Source organism: Ambystoma mexicanum, chromosome 8 (genome assembly GCF_040938575.1).
Source record: "Ambystoma mexicanum isolate Mex_15411 chromosome 8, UKY_AmexF1_1, whole genome shotgun sequence".
NCBI lineage: Eukaryota > Metazoa > Chordata > Amphibia > Caudata > Ambystomatidae > Ambystoma > Ambystoma mexicanum.
This window is the reverse complement of record NC_090929.1, coordinates 1,350,448,327-1,350,467,342: the sequence shown is the minus strand read 5'-3', so window position 1 is coordinate 1,350,467,342 and position 19,016 is coordinate 1,350,448,327.

Below are 19,016 nucleotides of genomic sequence, written 5' to 3'. Positions count from 1 at the left end.
TGGTATGGTATGGTATGGTAATATTTATTTGTAAAGCACATATACACAAGACAAGTGTTTCAAAGCGCTCAAGGAGGGAGGGAACAAGGAAGAAAAACAACAGTCATTCAGAGTCCTTGAGTTTCTGAACAATAACCTGTCTTCCCAGGCGGAGTAATTGCAAATAATACAATGAACAATGTAGATAACAACAAATAGGTCCGACAACGATTCTGCAGTTTTTCTAAGAGCAATGCAGTGACTCCATACAGGAGGGGAGACAGGAAGGAAAAAGATAGACGATCCTCAATGCATGGTACGTTCAGATCGTGCAAGTGCAGACTGTACAGAGAGGGGAGGGAGGAGGACAAGAGCAGGGGGGGAACTGATGCACCCAGTTGGTCAGAAACTGGGTAAGTGCTGAGAGATGCCATTCTCAGTGGGTAATTGACGGAGTTCCGCAGCAATGAGGCAAGTGTAGGTCCAGAGGCAAGTGATGGAGGACTGGCGTGGACCTCTGAGACTCTGAGGTACTCCTGGCAGCTAGCCAGCATGATGTGTGGAAAAGAAGGGAGAGAGGGATCAAGCAGAGAGAGGGGTTTCAGGGTAGAGGGAGAGAGAAGGAGGAGGAGAAGAGGAATTACTTAACGAGTCTCCAGGAGCTTAAGGGCGTCGGGCTCAAGACGGATGGTGGCAGGGAGGTTATTCCAGAGGGAGGCCCCTGTTGGGGATAAAGATTTCCCTCCAAATCTCTGCTTAGAGAGCCTGCTCACTCACAGAAGGTTGGAGGAAGAGGAACAAAGGGCTCGGGAGGAACAGTATTTAGTAAGGCATTGGTGAAGATAGGTGGGCCCCGGGCCCCAGAAAGCCTTGTGGACAATGCAGAGGGTCTTGAACTTGATCTGTGGGGCTACCAGTGGAGGGATTTCAGTGATGGAGTGATGCAATCCCTGCACGTGAGGCAAAGGATAAGTCTTGCCGTTCTGTTGTGGATGAATTGCAGAGGGTGCAGAGCAGAGGCAGGGAGGTTGAGAAAGACAGTGAGCTTCTTTGGGAAGGTAAGACAAGGAGAAGTACCTCTGAGGAGGTGCAGCTGGTAGTTGGACATTTTTGAGATTTCCAAAATGTGAGTGGAGAAGGATAGAGTGGAGAAAAAGATGACCCTGGGGTGTTTTGCCTCAGATGTAGGTGCAGGCGAAGGGCCAAGGGAGATCAGCCGGAGTGAGAGTGGGACATCGAGAGCGGGAGTCCCAATGCAAATGATCTCAGTCTTACGGCTGATGAGGCAGAGGTTGTTTGCAGCACACCATGACTGAATTGCAGACAGACAGTCTGATATAAGCAAGGTAGAGGATGTGGCTGAGGGTAGCCTAAAGGAGAGTTGCGTGTAATCTGCATAACACTGGAAATTAGAGGTGAAACTGGCAATCTTGCGTGCCAGGGCAGCCATGTAGACATTGAAGAACCAGGGGGAAAGGTTACAACCCTGGGGGATGCTGCAGGTTGAAAGAGTGATAGTGGAAAGAAAAGACTCATGTTCTACCTGGGATGGGCGGTGGGAAAGGAAGGGCGTTAACCATGCCAGAGACTGACCAGTGATTCTAAGAGTGTCCTGGAGATGTGCTATTTGGATGTTGTGGTTTACCATGTCAAAGGCAGAGGCGAGGTCCAGAGGAATGAGGAGGGAGGGAGTGTTAGTGTCAATATTAGAGAGCAGGTCTTAACGGGTGTTTAGAAGAGCAGTTTCCATGCCTCTGGATGCTATAAAGCTCTTCTGCGGAGGCGGATGGGACGATGGTCCCCCTGAGGGTAGCAAGAGAGCCAGAGGAGTAGTGGAGGAACCAAGGCTGACAGGGGAGCCAGGACAGTAAGGCAAGGCAAGGGAGCCTGTGCAGAGGAGGAAGAAGGCACACTAGGCAAGGGAGTCTGTGCAGAGGAGGAGGAAGGCACAACAGGCAAGGGACTCTGTGCTGAGGAGGAGGAAGGCACAGTGGGCAAGGGAGCCTGTGCAGAGGAGGGGGAAGGCATTAGAAGCAAGGGTGCCTGTGCAGAGGAGGAGGAAGGTACAGTGGGAAACATAGCCTGTGCAGAAGAGGAGGAAGGCACGGGAGGTAAGGGGGCCTATGCAGAAGAAGAGGAAGGCACAGTGGGCAAGGGAGCCTGTTGCGAGTGAGAGGTAAGGTTAGGGAGGTGAGGTAGGATCCTTTCAAATAGATCAAGGTTGGGTTGAGGACCCTGAACCATGAGGGTTTCATTCAGATAGACATTGATGATGGCCCTGGAAATGGTGAAGAGGTCGAGGAGGACCTTCAGTGGGTGCCACCATTATTGGGAGAAGAGGCGATAGGCGAGAGAAAGGCGACTATGTATTAGGTCCATAGGACGGGTGAGTCAATGACAAAGAGGATGTCTATGAGAGTCTCTCTAGCGGAAGCTGTGACATAGGTGGCTGCAATAGGAAGGCCTGGGTTGGGGCCTAGAATGTCCTTCTAAAGTTTCTTCTGGCCACATTTAGTGATAGGATAGGGATAGGAAATAGAGAAGTATTTGGTGAAGATAGGAGAGATAGTGACATAGCTAGCTGCAATGGTGGCGAGGACACCTACCAAGCTGAAACACAGGAACAGGTGGGGTGGCAGCAGGAGGGAGACACAGAAGGTAGGGGACAGAGAGTGACAAGGGGTATTTCAGATGAATAAGCACATTGCTCAGCAGGCACAACTAAACATCATTTCCAAGCAAAGAGATACTTTCTAAGCAGCAAGAGGGCACAGCTAAAATGATTTCAGGTAAACATGCACTTTCTAAGCAGCAAGGGGGCACAGCTAAAAATGTTTTTCAGGCAAACAGGCACTTTCTAAGCAGCAAGGGGCACAGATAAATCGATTTTCAAACACACATCACAATTTTGGAGGACACAGGGAGTGCAGGACGGCAATCAGTGGATGGTGGAGTGAGTCACAGTGTGAGGGCAGAAGATAGAGTCACCATAGAGGAAGGGTAGTTTCAGTATTGAAGACTTAGAAAACAGAGAACAAGAGGTTCTATGGGGTGAGGCAGCCTCTGAACTCACTTGATGTTCGGGTAGAAACAGTCTGGAGGAAAGTTGAGTGTTAATATGAGTTTAGAAGCATATTGTATGATGATGCCAGGAAGTTGGGCTCAGAGCACGACCGAGCACCGACAGGAACAGATAGGAGCCTTAGGAGTGGGGCCTTGGGAGGCAGGCGGGCTTTCGCTGCCAGCTACTTAAGATTGGCCTGATCTGGAATACAAGGCCCAATTGGGAGTCAAGACTTTCCCCAGGCAAAGGCACTCAAGTGCCAAGAGAACAGGTGGCCATGATGGAAAGGGGGTGCTAATGCAGCCACACGAAGCAGCAAAGGATTGCCCTGCCCCCAAACATGGTGCACATGTGTTTTTTAAACACACAACAACATTTTGTTTCTATTTTTTTCTTATTCTTTTTTAAATGAAATGCTAAAATGTGGGCAAAAGAAATGCTGCAGCGCCACATATAGTCCATATAACAAAATATAACAATATAATAATATATAATATTATAATAGTCCTTCAACAAAAAACTGCCAAATTTCCTCCATCCAAATTACTAAAAGGCATTTGTGGCAAGATAGAATATTTGCCATTAGATCTTAAATAAAATGTAGAAATTATAGGAGTACAATGGCCAATAGAACAATATTTGATTGTACTAGTAAATCAACCATTTTCTTATTTATTTTTTTATGTTTTTTAGCCGATTAAAAAGACTTTACACATATAACAGAAAATAATCCTAATAAAACAGAATAACATGATAAATATATACAGAATAAGAACAATATATTACATTAATCCAGTAAAATAGAGTAGGAGAGTGCAGAATACAAAATACATTGTTGACAGGGACATTCACTTCATTAACATCATTAGCGTGCATAGAATGGTTTGCAAGGGGGTTAGATACACCCACCTGTGGCTGCTATCTGTTGCTCAAATGCCCTCCATATGCGATATAAAGCCAAATGCAAACCATTATTACCTGTATTCAGGCAGCGGAGCCAGAAGGCTCTCTCTATGACTGAAGGCAGGTCATGAACACAGCTGGTTAGATTTAACGGGATAGCTTTTGCCATGTGGGGACACACTGTGAGGACGTGTTTCTCTGTTTACATACAATTTTCATTCTTGCACACGTGACAGAACCTTTCCCTTTGTTTCATTTTCATCGCTGATCCAGTGTTGTCTAAGACAGGTAAGTGATTTAATCAGAGTAGCAATAAAAACCTGCACCCATTTTCATATGGACAGAGCATAAGGTAAGGCTGTGGGACGCCCAAGGTGTATACCATATATGATGTTTACAGGTATGATTTAAGACCCTATTAGTGTGTGTGTTTTTATATTCTGTCCTATCCCATTATTTTGATCTTGAATTCCTTGAACAGACCCATGTGTCAGTTGATGTCTCTAAATGGGTCCAGAACAGATTTTAAGTATGGAATGCTTTTCCTAGACTTCAGGTCTGTTCCAATAAGATTTAATAAAGGGCACCGGGGATAGCTCAAAGCTTTTATGTATAACAACCCACGTCTCATTAGGACCATCGTTTCCATTGAACACAGTCCCAACTCTTGGCATATGATCTATATCGAGACAGGCCACCAACCCAAGCCAGATCAGCCATCGTGAGTGGTTCCATGCCATATATCATGGCTGGGAAAAAGCACTGTTTATATATTTCCAGGATTCCCTTCAGGCTATAACCAGTTGTGCTCTTAGTTAACGAGGAAAACAGAGCCATCAGCTGCATGGCTTTCCTCTTTCTAATGCCTTCACACTCTGGGTAATTTCTTTTACACTCCTGTTCCATAGCCAGAGACCAATAGTTATCTGTGTATTCTATTCTGGCATCTTCAGTCAACAGAGCAGGTCTTGCTACATGCCTCTGATTGAATAATATCAATTGGGTCTTCTAGCAATTGATAACTAACTGGTTTTCCATATCAACAATAGACAAACGAATTTGGCAACAACCAGTCGATCTAACTAAAGTTAGACAAGCTCTACAATATCTTAAAGAAAACAATGAATACTACAGCAATATAAATATAGAAGAAAACTTAAGAGAAACCACCAAGCTAATTGAAGATTCACCACAACATGTGGATCCTGTTACTGCAGCCAACATTTTAGACAACATTTTAAACCAGTTTAATATTCACTTATTACATTCCCGAGACACTATAGAAGATACATTAGAAACATATCAAATGCGTCAAGCCAGAGGATCTCCAATGAGCATATGGGAGAAAAGAGTAGAAGCATGTTCCTTTCCTCTACTCCTTCCTACAAGAAAAAGAGTCGTTCCCATCGGACCACCTTGGTCGACCCTTTTTCATCCTTCATCGACATGGTGAAACATCTATTTACTTGAACATTAGACATTGTCCTTGAAACTTCCTACAACACCAACCACTTGTTCCTTTTTTTCTTTGTAAAAATCCGTAGTGATTAAATACAAATAAAAAAAAAAAAGAGGAATATATGATAAAAGACACACAAATTAGTGCATCACTACATCACTCTTTTTGAATTTATTCTGAAGACCCAAGATTCAAACAAAATGTCGAATACATTGTTCACCTCCTGTTAAAAGCAAACTAGCAACTCTATGTTATGGAGCTGCACACATATTAAAAACAGACTCCCATTTCATAAACATGTCAGCAACCCAAATGCTTCAAAAGATAATAGACAAAGAGGACATTTTGCAATCATGTATCACAAATCTCTTGGCAAACATGTGTGGTACCAAAAAATACTGGGCTTGACATCATGCTGATGTACATTGTATGCTAAGGAACCTAGAGTCACCCACAACTTAAAGTTGTGCAGAACATGCATGGGATGACTTGCATGACTTTTTATGCACTTCAAACCAAAATAATGATGGAATAGACATACAAACACCAGGAAAACACTGTTCTCTTGACCATGTCAATGTTTCCAGATACTTTCAGCATCGCTTCATTGCCATGAAGCACTTCATACGCAATCAAATTACCCTTCGTTTGGAGAAGTAAAACAATTATTTTGGAGAAAAGAATATCAATCTAGAGGAGCAGTGCACATACACATGCTTTTGTGGATAAAATATGCTCCCAAATGTGGCCATGACAGTGATGCCACTGTTTTACAATTTGTTCAGTAATACATTACCTCTGACATCCCTTCAGAAACCACATATAGTGACCTACGTACATAAACATTATGCTTCCAAAAACATACGTGTGTCAAATACTGCTGACATTGATGTAAAAACAAAGGTAAATACTATAATAATGTTTTTTTGGCCTCACCAGATCCGTTTCAAGCAAAGCTCAAGTAAATAGCGTGATGGCTTCAGTTAGACACAGCGTAAAAGGGAATACCCCAAAATACACACAACATTAAAAGAGATGAGGAATCCAAGTACATCAATGACTACAATGTGATCATTGCCCTCCTGTTGAATACAAATATAGACATTCAATACATTGAAGGCAATTCCACTGCAGTTGCAAATCCCACTTTAAGCCTGAGAAGACAGAGCTAAAAGACCTTTGGGATGGCATAATATCTGAAAAAACCCTGTCACAAAAATTCTACGGCTTTGATATACAAATGCTGTCCTATAGAGAATATGGGTTCCATGAAGCTGCAGAACATTTAACAAGGAACACCCTTCCTTGGGATTTATGAAAACATTGTCTGGCTGAACCTTGGTCCAGCTTCATCATGAAAAAGGGTACTCAAATCCTACCAAGATATAGAAACAATAGCCATATATGATCCCAACAGTAAGACATTTAAAAAAAAGCAATATAATTGACACATACTAATCAAACAGAAGTACTGCTTTGGAAAAACATGTTCCTGTACGACATAGCCCGAAAACTACAAAAACAATGTTATGCCAGATGAGACAACTGGCAAATATTCAATTTTAACTTGTGAAGGAAGCCTAGTAAAACATACCAAGCCCAGCCTAATTTATCATGTTTACATCTCCACAACATAGAGAACTATATTAAATGGCCTTACTGCAACTTTTCAAACCTTGGAGAAAAGAAGAAGAATTATTAGGTGACTTTGACATATTTGAAGCTGCTTTTGTCGCAAATGAACACAGTGTATCAAATGTCAGTGTTAAACAATACAAACCAATGTTGGACAAAGAAAGTCAACAAGAGGAAGAAATGTAAACTTTAATTGATAAAGACACTCCTGAAGGCAGTCAACCTTCTCTTACAGGAAGCAAAGAGCCACTTTGAGAAAAACTCTTTCAAAATGAAGCAGTCTCAGGTAGAAAACACCATGTATACATATAAACAATCTGAACAACATTAGGACACAAAGAAAGCTGCAATACAATCAGAAGCATTGGCCTTGTAAATCTGTGGAGACATTTTTGCTAAAGCGAACTAGGTGAACCTCAGAACATGACCAGCTCCTGCCATTTACTTCATCACTTACCATTACCTTTGACTGCATATACAATGACCTACCTACAAAATTCTACTGTAACTTGCGCCTTGATTCCTAAGGGTTTAGAGTGCTGCTATAAATATAAACACAAATAAATAAATAAATAAATAAATAACTAAAAACATTCATAAGTCTGCAGATCTAACCTATGCAAACATGTTTAAAATCATTGGAAGTGGTCTTCTTACTCAAAGCTCCAATTCCACCTTAAAGCCTGTACTAATCCATGAGCTGTATGGACAAAAATCTTCCCCTGATGTCATGGAAAAAAGAACTCAGCAAAATCTAATACACATGTGCCAATGCTTACAAGCTATACTCAATTCAATGATAAAATGTTGAAAAAAACAAATGTTGAAAAATAAATGCAACCCATAGTACTTATCAGCTCCACAGACACACCAGAACTGCATCACATGACACTCCCAATGTGTCAAAAAGCAACAACATGAATAAATAGCTTAGGAAAATGTATCTCCAACACAACTGGATTAGAAAAAAACTATTAACTCTGTATCCACACTGCAGATTCATTGTAAAATGTAAACTTGAAGTAGGAAATGGTTGCAATGGAGCAATTGGTACAGTTGTTGGCTTCCAAACATATCCACACAACAACACGTTGACAAACTTGCAGAAGTTAAAAGAATAGTCCAAACAATGGCACATTTCCTTCTTTTCAAACACATGTATGTATGCAGAGAACAATTCTCTTGCATATGGTGTCACTATTCACAAGTGGCAATGTCTAACTCTGGACCACACACTGATCAACATTGGCAGCACAATGTTCAAAGAAGGTATGAGTTGTGTAGCACTTGCACATTGCCATACACTCAATGGTCTATTCCTAGTTGACTTTGACTACTGACGAACCGCAACCAAGAATGTGGGTAGACACCATCAAGCGGCAAACAAAGAATCACACCAGAGGCTCCAACAAACCAACTGACTTACTAGCATACTCCACCGCCCTGCTCCTCCAACATAACTGATGTCAATACACAAGACCATGGGCTAGCCGCACTGCACATAAACACACCAAGAATCAATTCTATTATCAAACCCAACATCTCTGAGACTCCAGTTAGTCATAGAGCAACAACCACATATGACTTGTATCCATTAAGGAGACAAGCTAACCAGGGCACACAACCACAACCCACACCAACACAACACAACACACTAACAGCAACACAAACACTAGCACACACCCAAGGGACTGATTCTTTCCCATATGGTTACAACGCATGGGGCCTGCTGCAGCAACTCCCACATGAATAACAACACCCACCGACAACATGCCCTCCTGCCATGGAACTTATCATCGCATCCTATCCTCACTAACCTCCCCACCCCTCACTCTTGCAGAGCCATGTGAGCACTTGAAGACTGCCCGTGGATGGAAGTGATGTGCAGTATAAATCAAAATAAAATAACATAACATACTTTGAAACGTTTAATTACTTTTTTGACCCTTCATAAATGGGTCATTATATATATGATGTATGGTACAACATTTGTCCGTGGTACACTGATGTTGTATTAACATGTATTATTCATTAGGTTATTGGGAAAAACATCCATGGTGGATTTAAAAACCCCATTGTATACAGATGCAGTTTCTGGCATTTACATGGTTTTAAGTTTACTTGTTACAGAATATATGTGTGTGTTTAAAGAGGTTAGATAACGTTTGGTGTATTCTAACTGTATTCAATTTTAAAAGTACTATTGTACTACTATGGATGTATTATGTAAGTACAAGTGTGATGGCATGTTTGAAGTGTACTGTAATGAAGGGTATGTTTAAAGTAGTTAGATACACAATGGCATATTCTAACTGTGTATTATAGTCATTAAGATGTTGTAGTGTTTAATGAGTAAATGTGGGTTTACAGACTATTAAGTAGGCATTTGTTATATTAGCTTGTTACCTATGTTTTTGAGTAAAAGAAGGGTTGTTAGATTCAAACCAACTAATTCTTTTTTTTTTTACATATGCATAATAGTGTCCTGAAGTGTTGTGGCCACAGTGTGATATATTATGCCTACTGTTGTGAAGGTTTTCATGCCAAGAGATACTTGGCTGTATGTAACGCTAGTGAGCTTACACATAAGTTTGGTACCATCTGCATTATACCTTAAAAGCATCAGTTTTCCATATTGGCAATGTAAATGTGTGTGCATGTGGGAGTGATTGTCTGAGTTGCAAAAAGAGCGTAATATGCAATGAGTTGCATTTTGCAGAAGCTGGTGAAATAGAATGGATTCACTGTTTGGCATGGAAACATACATAAATTGTTCATTAGGGATATGCTCTTATGCAACATGGTTGTAGAGAGTGCATGTATTTATCCACGTGTATAAAATCTGCAAGATTTTATTTTAAGGGTTGTTTTTTGTTCCTAGTACTGGTAGGAAGTACATTAGGAATTCCTGTTGATCTTACTGTTTGTTTATGGTGAGTTTAATCATTCCTATGCATTGATTCAATTCTTGACTTATACCGGAGACACTGTAAGTGGTGTCAAGATTAATTGTGGAATTTCTATGAAGGATGATCATTTGCTAACACAACTGATCTGAGCCATTTAAGTAAATGTTCTCAAACATTGGTGGCAATTGGAAAATGAAATTGATTGATACATTTGTATAGCAAGTTACACAAGTTGTATTGCAGAATTGAAATGGACTAGAAAATGTTGTCTCTTTATCCTTGGATGGACCTGCAGTTATTTTTGGACGAGAGAGATTTTTCTATGTATCTTTTGATGGACTTGCAGTTTTTTTTGGATGAGAGAATTTTATGTTTGTATTATTCAGAGGACCCCAAGTTGTTCTTTGTGTTTTGGGTGGGATTGCGGCGGCATCTGTTATAGCTTCTGTGTTTATTAAATGTCTTTGTAAAGGTTTTCTTTTTCGAGGTACAGGCTACATATCTAGATAGGGGGATCACAGTTCATGTAGCCTGTTGTGTTATACGATGCAAGGACTGTCAGTGTTGGCTTTGTTTGCATCAAAGTTAATTCGGAATAGATTATTGAGTGTACAAAGACGTGAAAGTGCTACAAACTCATACCTTCTTTGAAGTCTTTGCTGCCAATGTTGATCGGTGCATGGTCCAGAGATAGGCCTTGTCACTTGTGAAAAGTGACAGCATATGCAAGAGACAGCAAGAATTGTTCTTTGCATACATACATACATGTCTTTGAAAAAAAGGAATTGTGCCATTGTGTTGCCTATTCTTTTAACTTCTGCAAGTTTGTCAAAGTGGATGTTGACAAACTGAATATTGTTGTTGTGTGGATATGTTTGGAAGCCAACAGCTGTACCAATTGCTCCATTGACTAAACCTTGTTCTAACTCAAGATTTTAGAATTGCTTTGCAGTTTGGACAAATAATGAATAGTTTGTCTAATCCAGCTATGTTGGAGATAGATTTTTCTAACCTATTTAGTCATGCAGTTGCTTGTTGACTCATAAGGAGTGCCATGCCATGCAGTTTTAGTTTGTCTATGAAGCTGATATGTACTATGGGTTGCATTTCTTTTTTCAACATTGTATCATTGAATTGGGTACAACTTGCAAGCATTTAGATTTTGCTGAGTTAAATGTTCCATGACATTGGGGACAGATGTCTTTTCTTTTATCTTTACAGCCCATGGATTAGTCTAGGTTTTAAGATGTATGTTAAGTCTTGAGTAAGCAGACAGGTTCAAATGTTTTTTTATAATGTTAGCATAGATTAGATATGCAGACCGAAACATGTTTTGTTTATTTATTTATTTTAGCATTTATAACAGCGCTCTAAATCCTTATGCATCAATGCACCAGTTAAGGTAGAATTATGCAGGCATATTATTGTATATACAGTCAAAGGTCATGATAAGGAATGTAGTAAATGACAGGGGATATTCCAGGGCTGAGGTTCACATAGTTTGCTGTAGCGAATATGTCACCACAGATTTACAATCCAATGCTGCAGAGTGTATTACAGCATTCTTTGTGTCATAATGTTTTGAATAAGGGTTGGCCTTTTACTGGTGTTAACTGTAGGAGATCTCTGAAAACAGTAACATGTTTTACTCCAAACAGTTATTCACATTGGGTTTTTAGGACTGCATTCTTATATGAATTAAGGTGGCATGAGGTTGGGAACCATGCCCACTTCACCAACTAGGAGGACTATCATTTGACACAGAATTCTGCATTCTTCAGTAGCAGCTTCTTCTGATAATTAGTAGTATTCTAATTCGTTTTCTTGTTCTACTGGGAGGTGAAGTAGTCAGTGTAAAGTTAAACCTTGTATGTTGTAGGCAGTTAGAACCTTTGGTGCTGTTACAACTGCTGAAAGGTTATTTGGTAACACTTGTACACATTTCCCAATTATTTTAATTAAGAAGGTTTTGCCATGTCCAGCTTCAACACTTACATACAGGAGCAGAGTTTTACAATATGTATAGCTACCATTTGTAATTTAATTTTTTAGTCCATGTTCACTTTTCTCATTGACATCTAGGTAAATGGTGAGTTGTTCATCATTTAGCTGTGATTTGAGCACTGACAAATCTATTTCATATTGTTTAGATTGATAAATGGTGTTTTCTACCACAGTCATAGCTATTGCTGCTTCATTTTGAATGAGTGGTTCTCCGAGTGGTTCTTGGCTTCCCGTAAGAAAAGGTTGACTGCCTTCCAGAGTCTATTTATCTATTAGAGTTTCAATGTCGTCCTCTTGTTGGAGTTAATTGTCCAACATTTATTTGTTGTCTTTACAACTGACATTTGTTATGCTGCTTTTGTTTGCCTCGAATGCAGCTTCAAATGTGTCATGGTCACCTAACAGTTCGTCCTCTTTACGCCAAGGTGTGAATAGTTGCAGTAAGGCCATGTACTACGGTTATCTACGTTGTGGAGATTTAAAGGATACATTTACATAATGAATTAGGCTGTGCTTGGTTAATTTTACTAGACTTCCTTAACAGGTTAAAACTGAATATTTGCCAGTTGTCTCATCTGGCATAACATTATTTTTGTAAGAGTAGTTTTGGGCTATGTTGTATAGGCACATGTTTTCTAAAGTAGTACTTCTGTTTGGATAGTATGTGTCCATTAAACTGTTTTATAACACATCCTGGCTGTTGGGAATCATTTGAGGCTATTGTTTTTATCTCTTGATAGAATTTTATTATTTTTGTGACATGATTTTGTCAGATGAAATGTCATCTCAAAGGTCTGTTAGCTCAGTCTTCTCAGCTTTGGTGAGACAGGCGTCGACATATTTTGCAACATCAGTGCAATAGTCTGCAATGTATTGAATGTCGAAATTTGCTTCCACAAGAGGGCAAGGATTGTGTTGTGATCACTGATGTACTTGGATGCCTCATCTCTTTTAAAATTGCATGCTTTTTAGAGGATTTTCCTTGTACACTAAGCCTAACAGAAGACATGACACTACCTATCTTCAGGAAAAACTAGTCTACGTAAGCTAATAAGACATTTCCTGTAGTATTTATCTTTATTTTTATATCGTTGTTGGCACTATTTGCCACACTTGTTTTTGGAAGCATATGATTTGTGTATGAAGGTCACTGGGTGGTTTCTGAAGGGATGTCACATGCAATGTATTTTTCAATGCATTCTAAAACAGTGGCATCACTGTCTTGGCAAAATTTGGGAGCATCTTTTATCCATAAAAGCAAGTGCACGTGTGGTTCCCCTATGGATGGTCTTTTCTCCAAATAAAGTGTTCTACTTCTCTGAGTGGAAGGGGTGGTTTTATTGCAGATAAAGTGAAGAATGGCAATGAAGTTCTGGTGAAAATATCTCGAGACATTGACAGGATAAAGAAAACAGAGTTCTCCTGGATTTGTTATGTCTATTCTCTCTTTATTTTTGTTTGCAGTGTGTAAAAAGTCTTCCAAGTCACCTTATGCATATTCTACACAACTTAAAGTAACAAACCATGTGGGTGGGCCTGGGTTCCTTAGCATACAACGTACATCAGTGTGACATTGGAACCAGTATTCTTTTGTACCATGCCTGTTTGCCAGGAGATGTGTGATACTTGACTGCAAAACCTCATCTTTGTCTTTTATTTTTAGAAGGAGTTGGGTAGCTGACATCTTTAAAAATGAGATCCTGTTTTAGTGTGTGTGCAACTCCATAACATAGAGTTGATAAATTGCTTGCAAACAAGAGGTGGAAAATGTAATGTACATTTTGTCTGAATTTTGGGTCTTCAGAATACACGTGCAACAAATGATATTCTGATGCACTAATATGGGTAGCTCGTTCGTCATATCTTCCTCCTATTCCTGTAAGAAAGAGTAGAGAAACATAATGTGCTTCTGCACATTTCTCCCATATGCTCACTTCTGATCCGTTGGCTTTATACATTTAATATGTTTCTAATGCATCTTGTATGGTGTCTTTGGAATGTGTTGGGGGAATTATATGCTGGTCTAAAATGTTGGCTGCAGTAATGTGATCCACCTTCTGAAATTGGCCACTTTGTTGTGGATCATGAATAATCTGGGTGGTTTCTTTTACATTTTCCTCTATGTCTATATATTTGTAGTATTTATTGTGTTTTTTACGATGTTCTAGGGCTTCTCTAACTTTGTTTATATTGTATATAATTGTATATTGTATATCAATCAATCAATCAAACATGTTTATTCGGAAACATAAAAAAATCCATTAAACGACAAAAATACAATTATACACATAACAAAATCACTATTTGTATAAGAAGATAAAAGGTCAGTGGACAATTCATTAAACAGCATACAAATAAAATTGAATGTCACATTAATTCATTTATGGTGGCCGCACTAAAATTAGATAAAAATCAAGCAGAGAGCAAAGGTCATACAATTAACCCATTAGCAGAAAATGTGTGATTCACAACACTAATTTTCAACACCTTGCAATTTTACTAGACTATTTCTGAAATACATTGCTCTTTTCAAAAACGTCAGAAGAGCCCAGGATGTGAAAACTGTATCGGAACTCAAGAGAAACACAAGTGCGGCCCGATGCATGCGGATCGCTGTCTTCTTAAGGTCAGGAATCAAAGTCATTCTACGTATACCAACATACCCTGTACAAAAAAACAGCAGATGCGGAAGATCCTCACGCATATGGCCACAGACCGGACAACCCGCAGAGTCGGGAAAGCCTTTCCAATTAAAAGTGTTTCCTTGCAACCGGAGGCAATCAAACCATCTATCTATCTATTGTTTATAATTTCTTGGGTTTTTCGATATTTCTTGTAACCATAATGTCCCTTTAAGAAAGATTTTTCTCTGACTTTGATAGGTTTTTATTAATGCACCTTAACCATAATGGTCATTTAACACAGTTTTCTCACTGAATTTGATAGGGTTTATTAGCCCAATTTAGGGGGTAATTCATAGAATTCGGTGCACAGTGTGTGCGTGCGGCAGTCTCCGCCACCCCCGTTCGCCAAAACCCATTTCAGCGCACAGCGTATTCATGGATTTCAACATCCATAAGCAGCCGTGGCGCAGAGTGGTGCAGTGATCCTGCAGCAGCGCCAGTTACGCCTCTAGTTACGCCTCCAACCCTGCCCCGTGCGCCATGACCAGCGCACAAATCCAGTACATGGCACAAAGGCCAGTGGACCAGCACACAGCCCCCCAACAATGAAAACGTGTGAAAAACTCCCTGCGCACCCCTCTGAATACACGAACCCCACTCGCGCCAGGTAAATAGCTTAGAAAAATCACCCCCCTGTGGCGTGGGCTGCCTGTGGGGCATGCCCAGGGTGGATGGGGTGCCTGCATGTATTCTAGGGGTGCGTGGGGAGTTTTACACGTGATAGGCCTAGTGCGAGCAGGGTAGTGTATTCTGGGTGTGTGCGGGACGTGTTACACGCGATAGGCCTAGTGGGAGTGGAGTACATGTATCCTGGGGGTGCGCGGGATGTGTTACACACGATAGTCCTAGTGCGCAGGGAGTTTTAAACACGTTTTCGCTGCTGCAGGAGTGGTATGTGTATTCGGGGGGTGCACGGGGAGTTTTACACACGATAGGCCTTGTGCGAGCGGGGTACTTGTATTCTGAGGGGTACGCGGGACGTTTTACATGCAACAGGCCTTGTGCAAGTGGGGTACGTGTATTTCGGGGGGGGCGCGTGAAGTATCACACGCAAAAGGTCTTGTGCGAGCAGGATACGTGTATTCTGAGGGGTGCACGGGACATTTTACACACGATAGGCCTTGTGCGAGCGGGGTACGTGTATTTTGGGGGTGCGTGTGAAGTATCACATGTGATAGGCCTTGTGCGAGTGGGGTACGTGTATTCTGAGGGGTGCGCAGGACGTTTTCCATGCAATAGGACTTGTGCGAGCGGGGTACGTGTATTTCGGGTGTGTGCGTGAAGTATCACACGCGATAGGCCTTGTGCGAGCGGGGTGCGTGTATTCTGAGGGGTGCGCGGGATGTTTTACATGCGATAGGCCTTGTGCGAGCAGGGTACATGTATTCTGATGGGTGCGCGGGATGTATTACATGCGATGGGCCTTGGAAAAGCGGGTTATGTGTAGTCAGAGGGATGTGCGGGAGTTTTGCACGCATTTTCACTGCAGCGGGAGGGGAACGTGTATTCCTGGGGTGCCCCAACCTGAATTGGCAGTGTGTGTCCTCCCAGGTGTGCCCTCTCCCTCCTCCCCAGTCCCTGCAGGCAGCCAACAACACAGGGGACTACCTGCACCCCTGGCCATGCCCCGCAGGCAGCCCATCCACCCTGGCCATGCCCCCCAGCCAGCCCACATGTCACCATGCACAAGTGAGCACCGACACATGTCCCCCTGCACCCACACCCACCCAGCAGTGACAGGCACCTGCCAGCAGGCCCCGAATCATGTCCCCCCACCCACTCAACCAACCAACAACCCTGCAGTGACAGGCACCTGCCAGCAGGCCATGACTCATGTCCCTGCACCCCCACTCACCCACCCTGCAGTGACAGGTACCTGCCAGCAGGTCCCAACTCATGGCCCCCCACCCACTCACCCATCCAGCAGTGACAGGCACCTGCCAGAAGGCCCCGATTCATGTCCCTACACCCACACTCACCCACCCAGCAGTGACAGGCACCTGCCAGCAGGCCCCGACTCATATCCCCCCACCCACTCACCCACCCAGCAGTGACAGGCACCTGCCAGCAGGCATCGACTCATGTCCCTGCACCCCCACTCACCCACCCAGCAATGACAGGCACCTGCCAGCAGGCCCCGACTCATTTCCCCGATCCACTCACCCACCCAGCAATGAGAGGCACCTGCCAGCAGGCCCCAACTCATGTCCCCCCACCCACTCACCTACCCAGCAGTGACAGGCACCTGCCAGCAGGCCCCAACTCATGTCCCCCCCAACACGTCATGACGATCCACAATCATGGGCCTTATGACCTCCCAAATCACACCCCACGCCACCCCAGTCCAAACACACATATCCAGGTATTACATCCACCCCACAATGAAATCCCCATCACATGATACATCCCAAATGGCAAGTATGCACATAAACACATTTCTGTCACACCCACACAATGGGTGCATGTGATTGAGAAAACACAGATCGTGACATGCATGAAACCAAAGAAAGAATACCACACATTGAAGTAGGAAATAAAAATGTATTAAACACAAAAGCAAGGGAATAAAATGAAACACACACAAATGGAAATAATGATTAAAAACCTGCATGTCCAAAATATAAAATCAAAATGTAGGAACGCAGAATCCGAATCAATCCAAAAGCATGTGTCCAAAGTGTCAGTCTGGCAAAACAAATCCAAAGTGACAAAACAAGACAAAACCATTGATCCATGGAAAAATAAAAAATAAGAAGTGAAATCCAGTGTAGAACTATTTACAAAGTACAAATCCAGGGTCCATGAGTCCAACCATTGAAATGAAACCTACAAAAAACCCTACCTATTGAAGAACTATATACAAAAAGGTGGGGCATTGTCCAAGCGCCCCAACAGAAATAAAAACAGAAAGGAAACCTAAAACTAACTAACTATATACAATGGCAGTGTCGTGCAAGTCCTACCGCTCACTCTGTGATATCCCGGGCCAGGGCATCATCGAACACCATGTTGATGTCCCAGAGGCGGGCCTCTGCCCTGGCCCCGAGGTCTCGCAGGGATGCATTCATGGCCTGTTCCAACTCCCTGCGAGTTGCCTCGAGGCACTCAGCCCGCCTCAATGCCCTGCGCATGGAGAACTCTGCCCTGACCATGGTGAGCCGTGCCTCTTCCGCCCGCCACCACTCCCCATCTATCCGCTGGCCCAACCACTGCCACACAGAAGACACTCCCATTCCAGGGTCCTCCTGCCCTCCGGCCGATGCCTGACCCTCTGATGTTGATGGCCCAGAGCCATCATCGCTCCCACCTTGAGCCGCTGCTGCTGTTCATGTGCCCTGCCCGATGATGCCAGCACATCCTCCATCTGCTGGTCTCCAGTTGGTGGGGTGTCCACCCCTGCTGGACCTCCGACTCCCGACTGTGGCAGGGATGTGATCTCCACCAAGCTGGCTGGGTTGGTCGGGCCAGGTCCACAGGGGGCCCTGGTGGAATCTGGGCTGGAAGACTGCAGGGAGAATGACTGGCGCATAGTCTCCACAGAGGAGGAGAAGGCCGCCAGAGTGCTCGACACATGTAGGACCCTTCGACCAGGGCCCCTCCCAACTGTGCCCCGTTGCCACGCAGCTCTTCGTGATGGCGTGCGTGGTCCCCCCAGGAAGCACGCACGTCATCACAAATGACACGTGTGCGCAATGCGACACCAATCAGGATGGACCCCATACGGTCATGGGTCTCCTCGTCTGCAGGTAGTGGAGTGCCAGATAATGTGGGCCTCCCCCCTACCTGCGGATGGGCCTGGGACGGGGCTTCCCTGCTGGTGCATGGTGGTGCAGCACAGGGTCAGGGACAGTTACATGCACAGGCCCCTCCGTGGCGACTTGTGCTGCCTCCTGCCCCTGGACCTGGACTACACCACTTGCACCAGTGATACTACCCCCACCAGGCCCCATGTGCAGCTCAGTAGCGGCCTCCTCCTCCTCCTCTGTGTAGACAACCAACCTGGATAGCTCTGCACCATCTTCTGCCATCGCAACCCCCTGTGGGGGCTCACCCGGCCCCTCCGCTGCAGCCGTAGTGGCAGACGCGGCACCAGGCCCCTCACTCCCGGATGATGGCAATTCCTTGGAGGGTAGCTGGGCCTTGTGTCGCCGCCCGGGCAAGCAACCCCACCGCTTTTCTCCACAGCGCCGTCTCCACCCTCCTCTTCACTCGACGCTGCGTAGAGGGAGACATAGAACAGAAGCATCAGGGTAGTGTACAATAGTCCCCTAGGCAGGAAGCAGTAACACATGAGTGGCACTGTCAAACGTCACTTCCATCCTGTCCCTCCACAACACATGGGTCAATGCGGGCAACACACATGCAGAAACAGGCACGGC